Consider the following 15,384-nt stretch of genomic DNA (forward strand, 5'->3'; position numbering starts at 1 on the left):
AAATGTCTTTGGAGCAGGGATTTTGTTCAGTAACAGTCTTGTAACTATTAACATTAGTTGAAGAGATACCTGGGGAGGACGATTTTTGAAAAGGACAATTTGGAAAATGCCTAAAGGTGTTTCACCAAAGGGATGAATACAAGGTTCGTTGTTCAGAAAAAGTCTGAAACATACCTTCTTGAGTCCAGGAGTCCAAGCCAACACTGCTCTTCCTCAGATGTGGCTGGATATCCCAGCAAGGGGGGGGTCCGAGAGTTTGGCTCCATGAGGGGTCTGATTTTTTCTTCTGATCAGAGATTCTGCAGAAAGCATAAGAAGGAGGCTGAGGATCATTGAATTTCCCAAATCGAGGCCAGAGGAGGCCTATCTGTGATCAGTAAGAATCAGGAGGACCACTTTCACCAATGGACTTAACACTACTAACTATGGTCATTGCACGTCCAGGAAAACTAACTTTGTTCACCAAGGAGCATCTATTAACTTTTCTGACACAGGGCCATATAGAGGCCTAATATGTCTTAGAAGAGGCCTACTCATTTCTGCTTTTCTGAAGCAGATTCATGGGAAGAACCAAAGAAGCTTTTCACCAATGACCTCATGAGGACTTATGTTATCTTCTGATATCTAATAACTTTAGCAAGCAGAGCTGAGAGCAGTTCATTTTAACTTAAGCAAAGAGTGAGAAGGAATTCATGTCCTCCTTTTGTATTTCATGGAACCCAACTTTGCTCCAAAAGGCTTTGCAGAGGATTAACGTGGTTCAACAAAAGTCGAAATTAGACAAAATTTGCTCAACAGAGCGCTGAGTGTAATAAACTAATGGTCTTTGGAGCAGGGATTTTGTTCAGTGTGAGTCTGTCAACTATTAACATTAGTGAAGAGACTCGTGGGGAGGACCACTTTTGAGAAGGTGAATTTTGAAGTTGCCTAAAAATTTTTCACCAAAGGAATGAGTAGAAGTTTCTTTGCTCAGAAAAAGTCTAAAACATACCTTCTTGAGTCCAGGAGTCCATGCCAAGAATGCTCTTGCTCAGAAGTGGCTAGATATCTCTGCAGGGGGTCCGAGAGTTTGGCTCCATGGGGGGTCTGATTTTTTCTTCTGAGCAGAGCTTCTGCAAAAAGCTTTAGAAGGAGGCTGAGGATCACTGAATTTCCCAAATCGAGGCCAGAGGTGGCCTATCTGTGATCAGTAAGAATCAGGAGGGCCACTGTCACCAGTGGACTTAACACTACCAACTATGGTCATTGCACGTCCAGGAAAACTAACTTTGTTCACCAAGGAGCATCTATTACCTTTTCTGCCAAAGGGCCATATAAAGGCCTAATATTTCTTAGAAGAGGCCTACTTATTTCTGCTTTTCTGAAGAAGATTCATGGGAAGAGCCAAGGCAGCATTTCACCAATGATAATATCCTCCTTCTGGACTTGAAGGGACGCAACTTTGCTCAAAAAAGCTTTGCAGAAGATTAACTTGGATCAACAAAAGCCCAAATTTGGCAATATTGGCTCACCGGAGCGCTCCCTCTGGTCAATGAAAGGTCTTTGGGGCAGGGATTTTGTTTAGTAAGAGTCTACCATCTATTAATATTAGTGCAGATAAACCTAGGGAGGTCCACTTTTGAAAAGGACAATTTGGAAGATGCCTGATGCTGTTATGCCAAAGGGATGAGTAGGAATTACTTTGTTCAGAAGAAGTCAGAAATATAGTTTCTTCAGGCCAGGAGTCCAAGGGAAGACTGCTCTTGCTCAGATGTGGCTGCATCTCTCAGCAGGGGGTCCTAGGCTCTGGCTCTATGGGGGGTCTGATTTTTCTTCTGATCAGAGCTTCTGCAGAAAGCATAAGAAGGAGGCTGAGGATCACTGAATTTTCCAAATCTAGGCCATTGGAGACCTAATTGGGCTCAGCACGGATCAGGAAGAGCCCATCTTCACCAGTGGACTTAACACTACCAACTATGGTCATTGCACGTCCAGGAAAACTAACTTTGTTCACCAAGGAGCATCTATTACCTTTTCTGCCAAAGGGCCATATAAAGGCCTAATATTTCTTAGAAGAGGCCTACTTATTTCTGCTTTTCTGAAGAAGATTCATGGGAAGAGCCAAGGCAGCATTTCACCAATGATCATATCCGCCTTCTGGACTTGAAGGGACGCAACTTTGCTCAAAAAAGCTTTGCAGAAGATTAACTTGGATCAACAAAAGCCCAAATTTGGCAATATTGGCTCACCGGAGCGCTCCCTCTGGTCAATGAAAGGTCTTTGGGGCAGGGATTTTGTTTAGTAAGAGTCTACCATCTATTAATATTAGTGCAGATAAACCTAGGGAGGTCCACTTTTGAAAAGGACAATTTGGAAGATGCCTGATGCTGTTATGCCAAAGGGATGAGTAGGAATTACTTTGTTCAGAAGAAGTCAGAAATATAGTTTCTTCAGGCCAGGAGTCCAAGGGAAGACTGCTCTTGCTCAGATGTGGCTGCATCTCTCAGCAGGGGTTCCTAGGCTCTGGCTCTATGGGGGGTCTGATTTTTCTTCTGATCAGAGCTTCTGCAGAAAGCATAAGAAGGAGGCTGAGGATCACTGAATTTTCCAAATCTAGGCCAGTGGAGACCTAATTGGGCTCAGCAAGAATCAGGAAGAGCCCTTCTTCACCACTGGACTTAACAATACTAACTATGGTCATTGCACGTCCAGGAAAACTAACTTTGTTCACCAAGGAGCATCTATTAACTTTTCTGCCACAGGGCCATATAGAGGCCAAATATGTCTTAGAAGAGGCCTACTTATTTCTGCTTTTATGAAGCAGATTCATGGGAAGAACCAAAGAAGCTTTTCACCAATGACCTCATGAGGACTTATGTTTTCTTCTGATATCTAATAACTTTAGTAAGCAGAGCTGAGAGCAGTTCATTTTAACTTAGGCAAAGAGTGAGAAGGACTTCATGGACTTCTTCTGGACTTCATGGCACCCAACTTTGCTCAACAAGGATATGCAGAGAATTAACTTGAGTTATCAAAAGCCCAAATTAAGCAAAATTTGCTCACTGTGTATCGTACATGTGATGAACTAAATGTCTTTGGAGCAGGGATTTTGTTCAGTAACAGTCTTGTAACTATTAACATTAGTTGAAGAGATACCTGGGGAGGACCATTTTTGAAAAGGAGAATTTGGAAAATGCCTAAAGGTGTTTCACCAAAGGGATGAGTACGAGTTTCTTTGTTCAGAAAAAGTCTGAAACATACATTCTTGAGTCCAGGAGTCCAAGCCAACATTGCTCTTGCTCAGATGTGGCTGGATATCCCAACAGGGGGGGTCCGAGAGTTTGGCTCCATGGGGGGTCTGATTTTTTCTTCTGATCAGAGCTTCTGCAAAAAGCTTAAGAAGGAGGCTGAGGATCACTGAATTTCCCAAATCGAGGCCAGAAGAGGCCTATCTGTGATCAGTTAGAATCAGGAGGACCACTTTCACCAGTGGACTTAACACTACCAACTATGGTCATTGCATGTCCAGGAAAACTAACTTTGTTCACCAAGGAGCATCTATTTCCTTTTCTGCCAAAGGGCCATATAAAGGCCTAATATTTCTTAGAAGAGGCCTACTTATTTCTGCTTTTCTGAAGAAGATTCATGGGAAGAGTCAAGGCAGCATTTCACCAATGATCATATCCGCCTTCTGGACTTGAAGGGACGCAACTTTGCTCAAAAAAGCTTTGCAGAAGATTAACTTGGATCAACAAAAGCCCAAATTTGGCAATATTGGCTCACCGGAGCGCTCCCTCTGGTCAATGAAAGATCTTTGGGGAAGGGATTTTGTTTAGTAAGAGTCTACCATCTATTAATATTAGTGCAGATAAACCTAGGGAGGTCCACTTTTGAAAAGGAGAATTTGGAAGATGCCTGATGCTGTTATGCCAAAGGGATGAGTAGGAATTACTTTGTTCAGAAGAAGTCAGAAATATAGTTTCTTCAGTCGAGAAGTCCAAGGATAGACTGCTCTTGCTCAGATGTGGCTGCATCTCTCAGCAGGGGGTCCTAGACTCTGGCTCTATGGGGGGTCTGATTTTTTCTTCTGATCAGAGCTTCTGCAGAAAGCATAAGAAGGAGGCTGAGGATCACTGAATTTTCCAAATCTAGGCCAGTGGAGACCTAGTTGGGCTCAGCAAGAATCAGGAAGAGCCCTTCTTCACCAGTGGACTTAACACTACTAACTATGGTCATTGCTCGTCCAGGAACACTAACTTTGTTCACCAAGGAGCATCTATTAACTTTTCTGCCACAGGGCCATATAGAGGCCAAATATGTCTTAGAAGAGGCCTACTTATTTCTGATTTTCTGAAGCAGATTCATGGGAAGAACCAAAGAAGCTTTTCACCAATGACCTCATGAGGACTTATGTTATCTTCTGATATCTAATAACTTTAGCAAGCAGAGCTGAGAGCAGTTCATTTTAACTTAAGCAAAGAGTGAGAAGGAATTCATGTCCTCCTTTTGTATTTCATGGAACCCAACTTTGCTCCAAAAGGCTTTGCAGAGGATTAACGTGGTTCAACAAAAGTCGAAATTAGACAAAATTTGCTCAACGGAGCGCTGAGTGTAATAAACTAATGGTCTTTGGAGCAGGGATTTTGTTCAGTGTGAGTCTGTCAACTATTAACATTAGTGAAGAGACTCGTGGGGAGGACCACTTTTGAGAAGGTGAATTTTGAAGTTGCCTAAAAATTTTTCACCAAAGGAATGAGTAGAAGTTTCTTTGCTCAGAAAAAGTCTAAAACATACCTTCTTGAGTCCAGGAGTCCATGCCAAGAATGCTCTTGCTCAGAAGTGGCTAGATATCTCTGCAGGGTGTCCGAGAGTTTGGCTCCATGGGGGGTCTGATTTTTTCTTCTGAGCAGAGCTTCTGCAAAAAGCTTAAGAAGGAGGCTGAGGATCACTGAATTTCCCAAATCGAGGCCAGAGGTGGCCTATCTGTGATCAGTAAGAATCAGGAGGGCCACTGTCACCAGTGGACTTAACACTACCAACTATGGTCATTGCACGTCCAGGAAAACTAACTTTGTTCACCAAGGAGCATCTATTACCTTTTCTGCCAAAGGGCCATATAAAGGCCTAATATTTCTTAGAAGAGGCCTACTTATTTCTGCTTTTCTGAAGAAGATTCATGGGAAGAGCCAAGGCAGCATTTCACCAATGATCATATCCGCCTTCTGGACTTGAAGGGACGCAACTTTGCTCAAAAAAGCTTTGCAGAAGATTAACTTGGATCAACAAAAGCCCAAATTTGGCAATATTGGCTCACCGGAGCGCTCCCTCTGGTCAATGAAAGGTCTTTGGGGCAGGGATTTTGTTTAGTAAGAGTCTACCATCTATTAATATTAGTGCAGATAAACCTAGGGAGGTCCACTTTTGAAAAGGACAATTTGGAAGATGCCTGATGCTGTTATGCCAAAGGGATGAGTAGGAATTACTTTGTTCAGAAGAAGTCAGAAATATAGTTTCTTCAGGCCAGGAGTCCAAGGGAAGACTGCTCTTGCTCAGATGTGGCTGCATCTCTCAGCAGGGGGTCCTAGGCTCTGGCTCTATGGGGGGTCTGATTTTTCTTCTGATCAGAGCTTCTGCAGAAAGCATAAGAAGGAGGCTGAGGATCACTGAATTTTCCAAATCTAGGCCAGTGGAGACCTAATTGGGCTCAGCAAGAATCAGGAAGAGCCCTTCTTCACCACTGGACTTAACAATACTAACTATGGTCATTGCACGTCCAGGAAAACTAACTTTGTTCACCAAGGAGCATCTATTAACTTTTCTGCCACAGGGCCATATAGAGGCCAAATATGTCTTAGAAGAGGCCTACTTATTTCTGCTTTTATGAAGCAGATTCATGGGAAGAACCAAAGAAGCTTTTCACCAATGACCTCATGAGGACTTATGTTTTCTTCTGATATCTAATAACTTTAGTAAGCAGAGCTGAGAGCAGTTCATTTTAACTTAGGCAAAGAGTGAGAAGGACTTCATGGACTTCTTCTGGACTTCATGGCACCCAACTTTGCTCAACAAGGATATGCAGAGAATTAACTTGAGTTATCAAAAGCCCAAATTAAGCAAAATTTGCTCACTGTGTATCGTACATGTGATGAACTAAATGTCTTTGGAGCAGGGATTTTGTTCAGTAACAGTCTTGTAACTATTAACATTAGTTGAAGAGATACCTGGGGAGGACCATTTTTGAAAAGGAGAATTTGGAAAATGCCTAAAGGTGTTTCACCAAAGGGATGAGTACGAGTTTCTTTGTTCAGAAAAAGTCTGAAACATACATTCTTGAGTCCAGGAGTCCAAGCCAACATTGCTCTTGCTCAGATGTGGCTGGATATCCCAACAGGGGGGGTCCGAGAGTTTGGCTCCATGGGGGGTCTGATTTTTTCTTCTGATCAGAGCTTCTGCAAAAAGCTTAAGAAGGAGGCTGAGGATCACTGAATTTCCCAAATCGAGGCCAGAAGAGGCCTATCTGTGATCAGTTAGAATCAGGAGGACCACTTTCACCAGTGGACTTAACACTACCAACTATGGTCATTGCATGTCCAGGAAAACTAACTTTGTTCACCAAGGAGCATCTATTTCCTTTTCTGCCAAAGGGCCATATAAAGGCCTAATATTTCTTAGAAGAGGCCTACTTATTTCTGCTTTTCTGAAGAAGATTCATGGGAAGAGTCAAGGCAGCATTTCACCAATGATCATATCCGCCTTCTGGACTTGAAGGGACGCAACTTTGCTCAAAAAAGCTTTGCAGAAGATTAACTTGGATCAACAAAAGCCCAAATTTGGCAATATTGGCTCACCGGAGCGCTCCCTCTGGTCAATGAAAGATCTTTGGGGAAGGGATTTTGTTTAGTAAGAGTCTACCATCTATTAATATTAGTGCAGATAAACCTAGGGAGGTCCACTTTTGAAAAGGAGAATTTGGAAGATGCCTGATGCTGTTATGCCAAAGGGATGAGTAGGAATTACTTTGTTCAGAAGAAGTCAGAAATATAGTTTCTTCAGTCGAGAAGTCCAAGGATAGACTGCTCTTGCTCAGATGTGGCTGCATCTCTCAGCAGGGGGTCCTAGACTCTGGCTCTATGGGGGGTCTGATTTTTTCTTCTGATCAGAGCTTCTGCAGAAAGCATAAGAAGGAGGCTGAGGATCACTGAATTTTCCAAATCTAGGCCAGTGGAGACCTAGTTGGGCTCAGCAAGAATCAGGAAGAGCCCTTCTTCACCAGTGGACTTAACACTACTAACTATGGTCATTGCTCGTCCAGGAACACTAACTTTGTTCACCAAGGAGCATCTATTAACTTTTCTGCCACAGGGCCATATAGAGGCCAAATATGTCTTAGAAGAGGCCTACTTATTTCTGATTTTCTGAAGCAGATTCATGGGAAGAACCAAAGAAGCTTTTCACCAATGACCTCATGAGGACTTATGTTATCTTCTGATATCTAATAACTTTAGCAAGCAGAGCTGAGAGCAGTTCATTTTAACTTAAGCAAAGAGTGAGAAGGAATTCATGTCCTCCTTTTGTATTTCATGGAACCCAACTTTGCTCCAAAAGGCTTTGCAGAGGATTAACGTGGTTCAACAAAAGTCGAAATTAGACAAAATTTGCTCAACGGAGCGCTGAGTGTAATAAACTAATGGTCTTTGGAGCAGGGATTTTGTTCAGTGTGAGTCTGTCAACTATTAACATTAGTGAAGAGACTCGTGGGGAGGACCACTTTTGAGAAGGTGAATTTTGAAGTTGCCTAAAAATTTTTCACCAAAGGAATGAGTAGAAGTTTCTTTGCTCAGAAAAAGTCTAAAACATACCTTCTTGAGTCCAGGAGTCCATGCCAAGAATGCTCTTGCTCAGAAGTGGCTAGATATCTCTGCAGGGTGTCCGAGAGTTTGGCTCCATGGGGGGTCTGATTTTTTCTTCTGAGCAGAGCTTCTGCAAAAAGCTTAAGAAGGAGGCTGAGGATCACTGAATTTCCCAAATCGAGGCCAGAGGTGGCCTATCTGTGATCAGTAAGAATCAGGAGGGCCACTGTCACCAGTGGACTTAACACTACCAACTATGGTCATTGCACGTCCAGGAAAACTAACTTTGTTCACCAAGGAGCATCTATTACCTTTTCTGCCAAAGGGCCATATAAAGGCCTAATATTTCTTAGAAGAGGCCTACTTATTTCTGCTTTTCTGAAGAAGATTCATGGGAAGAGCCAAGGCAGCATTTCACCAATGATCATATCCGCCTTCTGGACTTGAAGGGACGCAACTTTGCTCAAAAAAGCTTTGCAGAAGATTAACTTGGATCAACAAAAGCCCAAATTTGGCAATATTGGCTCACCGGAGCGCTCCCTCTGGTCAATGAAAGGTCTTTGGGGCAGGGATTTTGTTTAGTAAGAGTCTACCATCTATTAATATTAGTGCAGATAAACCTAGGGAGGTCCACTTTTGAAAAGGACAATTTGGAAGATGCCTGATGCTGTTATGCCAAAGGGATGAGTAGGAATTACTTTGTTCAGAAGAAGTCAGAAATATAGTTTCTTCAGGCCAGGAGTCCAAGGGAAGACTGCTCTTGCTCAGATGTGGCTGCATCTCTCAGCAGGGGGTCCTAGGCTCTGGCTCTATGGGGGGTCTGATTTTTCTTCTGATCAGAGCTTCTGCAGAAAGCATAAGAAGGAGGCTGAGGATCACTGAATTTTCCAAATCTAGGCCAGTGGAGACCTAATTGGGCTCAGCAAGAATCAGGAAGAGCCCTTCTTCACCACTGGACTTAACAATACTAACTATGGTCATTGCACGTCCAGGAAAACTAACTTTGTTCACCAAGGAGCATCTATTAACTTTTCTGCCACAGGGCCATATAGAGGCCAAATATGTCTTAGAAGAGGCCTACTTATTTCTGATTTTCTGAAGCAGATTCATGGGAAGAACCAAAGAAGCTTTTCACCAATGACCTCATGAGGACTTATGTTTTCTTCTGATATCTAATAACTTTAGTAAGCAGAGCTGAGAGCAGTTCATTTTAACTTAGGCAAAGAGTGAGAAGGACTTCATGGACTTCTTCTGGACTTCATGGCACCCAACTTTGCTCAACAAGGATATGCAGAGAATTAACTTGAGTTATCAAAAGCCCAAATTAAGCAAAATTTGCTCACTGTGTATCGTACATGTGATGAACTAAATGTCTTTGGAGCAGGGATTTTGTTCAGTAACAGTCTTGTAACTATTAACATTAGTTGAAGAGATACCTGGGGAGGACCATTTTTGAAAAGGAGAATTTGGAAAATGCCTAAAGGTGTTTCACCAAAGGGATGAGTACGAGTTTCTTTGTTCAGAAAAAGTCTGAAACATAACTTCTTGAGTCCAGGAGTCCAAGCCAACATTGCTCTTGCTCAGATGTGGCTGGATATCCCAACAGGGGGGGTCCGAGAGTTTGGCTCCATGGGGGGTCTGATTTTTTCTTCTGATCAGAGCTTCTGCAAAAAGCTTTAGAAGGAGGCTGAGGATCACTGAATTTCCCAAATCGAGGCCAGAGGAGGCCTATCTGTGATCAGTAAGAATCAGGAGGACCACTGTCACCAGTGGACTTAACACTACCAACTATGGTCATTGCACGTCCAGGAAAACTAACTTTGTTCACCAAGGAGCATCTATTACCTTTTCTGCCAAAGGGCCATATAAAGGCCTAATATTTCTTAGAAGAGGCCTACTTATTTCTGCTTTTCTGAAGAAGATTCATGGGAAGAGCCAAGGCAGCATTTCACCAATGATCATATCCGCCTTCTGGACTTGAAGGGACGCAACTTTGCTCAAAAAAGCTTTGCAGAAGATTAACTTGGATCAACAAAAGCCCAAATTTGGCAATATTTGCTCACCGGAGCGCTCCCTCTGGTCAATGAAAGATCTTTGGGGAAGGGATTTTGTTTAGTAAGAGTCTACCAACTATTAATATTAGTGCAGATAAACCTAGGGAGGTCCACTTTTGAAAAGGACAATTTGGAAGATGCCTGATGCTGTTATGCCAAAGGGATGAGTAGGAATTACTTTGTTCAGAAGAAGTCAGAAATATAGTTTCTTCAGGCCAGGAGTCCAAGGGAAGACTGCTCTTGCTCAGATGTGGCTGCATCTCTCAGCAGGGGGTCCTAGGCTCTGGCTCTATGGGGGGTCTGATTTTTCTTCTGATCAGAGCTTCTGCAGAAAGCATAAGAAGGAGGCTGAGGATCACTGAATTTTCCAAATCTAGGCCAGTGGAGACCTAATTGGGCTCAGCACGGATCAGGAAGAGCCCATCTTCACTAGTGGACTTAACAATGCTAACTATGGTCATTGCACGTCCAGGAAAACTAACTTTGTTCACCAAGGAGCATCTATTAACTTTTCTGCCACAGGGCCATATAGAGGCCAAATATGTCTTAGAAGAGGCCTACTTATTTCTGCTTTTATGAAGCAGATTCATGGGAAGAACCAAAGAAGCTTTTCACCAATGACCTCATGAGGACTTATGTTTTCTTCTGATATCTAATAACTTTAGTAAGCAGAGCTGAGAGCAGTTCATTTTAACTTAGGCAAAGAGTGAGAAGGACTTCATGGACTTCTTCTGGACTTCATGGCACCCAACTTTGCTCAACAAGGATATGCAGAGAATTAACTTGAGTTATCAAAAGCCCAAATTAAGCAAAATTTGCTCACTGTGTATCGTACATGTGATGAACTAAATGTCTTTGGAGCAGGGATTTTGTTCAGTAACAGTCTTGTAACTATTAACATTAGTTGAAGAGATACCTGGGGAGGACCATTTTTGAAAAGGAGAATTTGGAAAATGCCTAAAGGTTTTTCATCAAAGGGATGAGTACGAGTTTCTTTGTTCAGAAAAAGTCTGAAACATACCTTCTTGAGTCCAGGAGTCCAAGCCAACATTGCTCTTGCTCAGATGTGGCTGGATATCCCAACAGGGGGGGTCCGAGAGTTTGGCTCCATGGGGGGTCTGATTTTTTCTTCTGATCAGAGCTTCTGCAAAAAGCTTAAGAAGGAGGCTGAGGATCACTGAATTTCCCAAATCGAGGCCAGAAGAGGCCTATCTGTGATCAGTTAGAATCAGGAGGACCACTTTCACCAGTGGACTTAACACTACCAACTATGGTCATTGCATGTCCAGGAAAACTAACTTTGTTCACCAAGGAGCATCTATTACCTTTTCTGCCAAAGGGCCATATAAAGGCCTAATATTTCTTAGAAGAGGCCTACTTATTTCTGCTTTTCTGAAGAAGATTCATGGGAAGAGTCAAGGCAGCATTTCACCAATGATCATATCCGCCTTCTGGACTTGAAGGGACGCAACTTTGCTCAAAAAAGCTTTGCAGAAGATTAACTTGGATCAACAAAAGCCCAAATTTGGCAATATTGGCTCACCGGAGCGCTCCCTCTGGTCAATGAAAGATCTTTGGGGAAGGGATTTTGTTTAGTAAGAGTCTACCATCTATTAATATTAGTGCAGATAAACCTAGGGAGGTCCACTTTTGAAAAGGAGAATTTGGAAGATGCCTGATGCTGTTATGCCAAAGGGATGAGTAGGAATTACTTTGTTCAGAAGAAGTCAGAAATATAGTTTCTTCAGTCGAGAAGTCCAAGGATAGACTGCTCTTGCTCAGATGTGGCTGCATCTCTCAGCAGGGGGTCCTAGGCTCTGGCTCTATGGGGGGTCTGATTTTTTCTTCTGATCAGAGCTTCTGCAGAAAGCATAAGAAGGAGGCTGAGGATCACTGAATTTTCCAAATCTAGGCCAGTGGAGACCTAGTTGGGCTCAGCAAGAATCAGGAAGAGCCCTTCTTCACCAGTGGACTTAACACTACTAACTATGGTCATTGCTCGTCCAGGAACACTAACTTTGTTCACCAAGGAGCATCTATTAACTTTTCTGCCACAGGGCCATATAGAGGCCAAATATGTCTTAGAAGAGGCCTACTTATTTCTGATTTTCTGAAGCAGATTCATGGGAAGAACCAAAGAAGCTTTTCACCAATGACCTCATGAGGACTTATGTTATCTTCTGATATCTAATAACTTTAGCAAGCAGAGCTGAGAGCAGTTCATTTTAACTTAAGCAAAGAGTGAGAAGGAATTCATGTCCTCCTTTTGTATTTCATGGAACCCAACTTTGCTCCAAAAGGCTTTGCAGAGGATTAACGTGGTTCAACAAAAGTCGAAATTAGACAAAATTTGCTCAACGGAGCGCTGAGTGTAATAAACTAATGGTCTTTGGAGCAGGGATTTTGTTCAGTGTGAGACTGTCAACTATTAACATTAGTGAAGAGACTCGTGGGGAGGACCACTTTTGAGAAGGTGAATTTTGAAGTTGCCTAAAAATTTTTCACCAAAGGAATGAGTAGAAGTTTCTTTGCTCAGAAAAAGTCTAAAACATACCTTCTTGAGTCCAGGAGTCCATGCCAAGAATGCTCTTGCTCAGATGTGGCTGGATATCCCAACAGGGGGGGTCCGAGAGTTTGGCTCCATGGGGGGTCTGATTTTTTCTTCTGATCAGAGCTTCTGCAAAAAGCTTAAGAAGGAGGCTGAGGATCACTGAATTTCCCAAATCGAGGCCAGAGGAGGCCTATCTGTGATCAGTAAGAATCAGGAGGACCACTGTCACCAGTGGACTTAACACTACCAACTATGGTCATTGCACGTCCAGGAAAACTAACTTTGTTCACCAAGGAGCATCTATTACCTTTTCTGCCAAAGGGCCATATAAAGGCCTAATATTTCTTAGAAGAGGCCTACTTATTTCTGCTTTTCTGAAGAAGATTCATGGGAAGAGCCAAGGCAGCATTTCACCAATGATCATATCCGCCTTCTGGACTTGAAGGGACGCAACTTTGCTCAAAAAAGCTTTGCAGAAGATTAACTTGGATCAACAAAAGCCCAAATTTGGCAATATTTGCTCACCGGAGCGCTCCCTCTGGTCAATGAAAGGTCTTTGGGGAAGGGATTTTCTTTAGTAAGAGTCTACCATCTATTAATATTAGTGCAGATAAACCTAGGGAGGTCCACTTTTGAAAAGGACAATTTGGAAGATGCCTGATGCTGTTATGCCAAAGGGATGAGTAGGAATTACTTTGTTCAGAAGAAGTCAGAAATATAGTTTCTTCAGGCCAGGAGTCCAAGGGTAGACTGCTCTTGCTCAGATGTGGCTGCATCTCTCAGCAGGGGGTCCTAGGCTCTGGCTCTATGGGGGGTCTGATTTTTCTTCTGATCAGAGCTTCTGCAGAAAGCATAAGAAGGAGGCTGAGGATCACTGAATTTTACAAATCTAGGCCAGTGGAGACCTAATTGGGCTCAGCACGGATCAGGAAGAGCCCTTCTTCACCAGTGGACTTAACACTACTAACTATGGTCATTGCACGTCCAGGAAAACTAACTTTGTTCACCAAGGAGCATCTATTAACTTTTCTGCCACAGGGCCATATAGAGGCCAAATATGTCTTAGAAGAGGCCTACTTATTTCTGCTTTTCTGAAGCAGATTCATGGGAAGAACCAAAGAAGCTTTTCACCAATGACCTCATAAGGACTTATGTTTTCTTCTGATATCTAATAACTTTAGTAAGCAGAGCTGAGAGCAGTTCATTTTAACTTAGGCAAAGAGTGAGAAGGACTTCATGGACTTCTTCTGGACTTCATGGCACCCAACTTTGCTCAACAAGGATATGCAGAGAATTAACTTGAGTTAACAAAAGCCCAAAATAAGCAAAAGTTGCTCACTGTGTATCGTACATGTGATGAACTAAATGTCTTTGGAGCAGGGATTTTGTTCAGTAACAGTCTTGTAACTATTAACATTAGTTGAAGAGATACCTGGGGAGGACCATTTTTGAAAAGGAGAATTTGGAAAATGCCTAAAGGTTTTTCACCAAAGGGATGAGTACGAGTTTCTTTGTTCAGAAAAAGTCTGAAACATACCTTCTTGAGTCCAGGAGTCCAAGCCTAGATTGCTCTTGCTCAGATGTGGCTGGATATCCCAACAGGGGGGGTCCGAGAGTTTGGCTCCATGGGGGGTCTGATTTTTTCTTCTGATCAGAGCTTCTGCAAAAAGCTTAAGAAGGAGGCTGAGGATCACTGAATTTCCCAAATCGAGGCCAGAGGAGGCCTATCTGTGATCAGTAAGAATCAGGAGGACCACTGTCACCAGTGGACTTAACACTACCAACTATGGTCATTGCACGTCCAGGAAAACTAACTTTGTTCACCAAGGAGCATCTATTACCTTTTCTGCCAAAGGGCCATATAAAGGCCTAATATTTCTTAGAAGAGGCCTACTTATTTCTGCTTTTCTGAAGCAGATTCATGGGAAGAGCCAAAGAATCTTTTCAGCAATAACCTGATAAGGACTTCTGATTTCTTCTGATATCTAATAACTTTAGTCAACAGAGCTGAGAGCAGTTGATTTTAACTTAGGCAAAGAGAGAGAAGGACTTCATGTCCTCCTTCTGGACTTCATGATACCCAACTTTGCTAAAAAAGGATTTGTAGAGAATTAAGTTGAGTTAACAAAAGCCCAAAGTAGGCAAAATTTGCTCACTGTAACGTATGCGTGATGAACTAAACGTCTTTGGAGAAGGGATTTCGTTCAGTAAGAGTCTGCCAACTGTTAATATTAGGCCAGAGACACCTAGGGAGGTCCACTTTTGAAAAGAAGAATTTGGAAGATGCCTAATGCTGCTATGCCAAAGGGATGAGTAGGAATAACTTTGTTCAGAAGAAGTCTGAAACATAGTTTCTTGAGTCCAGAAGTCCAAGCCAAGACTGCTCTTGCTCAGATGTGGCTGGATATCTCAGCAGGGGGTCCTAGAGTTTGGCTCCATGAGGGGTCTGATTTTTTCTTTTTATCAAAGCTTCTGCAGAAAGCATAAGAAGGAGGCTGAGGATCCCTGAATTTCCTAAATCGAGGTCAGAGGAGGCCTATCTGTGCTCAGCAAGGATCAGGAGGACCACTTCTTCACCAGTAGACTTAAGACTACTAACTCTGTTCAATGCAGGCCTTAGGGAAACTAACTTTGTTCAACAAGGAGCATCTACTAAATTTTCCAAATATACCCCACATATCGTCCTAATTTTCCTTAGAAGAGGCCTACTTCTTGCTGCTTTTCTGAAGCACATTCATGGGAAGCACCAAAGCAGCTGTTCACCAATGACCTGAAGAGGACTCATGTCCTTCCCTGATTTCCAATAACTTTAGTGAGCAGAGACGTGAGCAGGACCTTTTAACTTAGGGAAAGAAGGAGAAGGACTTCATATCCTCCTTCTGGACTTTATGGCACCCAACTTTGCTCAAAAAAGCTTTGCAGAGAATTAAGTAGTTTAAGAAAAGCCCAA

This window comes from Sminthopsis crassicaudata, chromosome X (assembly GCF_048593235.1).
Source record: "Sminthopsis crassicaudata isolate SCR6 chromosome X, ASM4859323v1, whole genome shotgun sequence".
In the NCBI taxonomy this organism is placed as follows: Eukaryota; Metazoa; Chordata; class Mammalia; order Dasyuromorphia; family Dasyuridae; genus Sminthopsis; species Sminthopsis crassicaudata.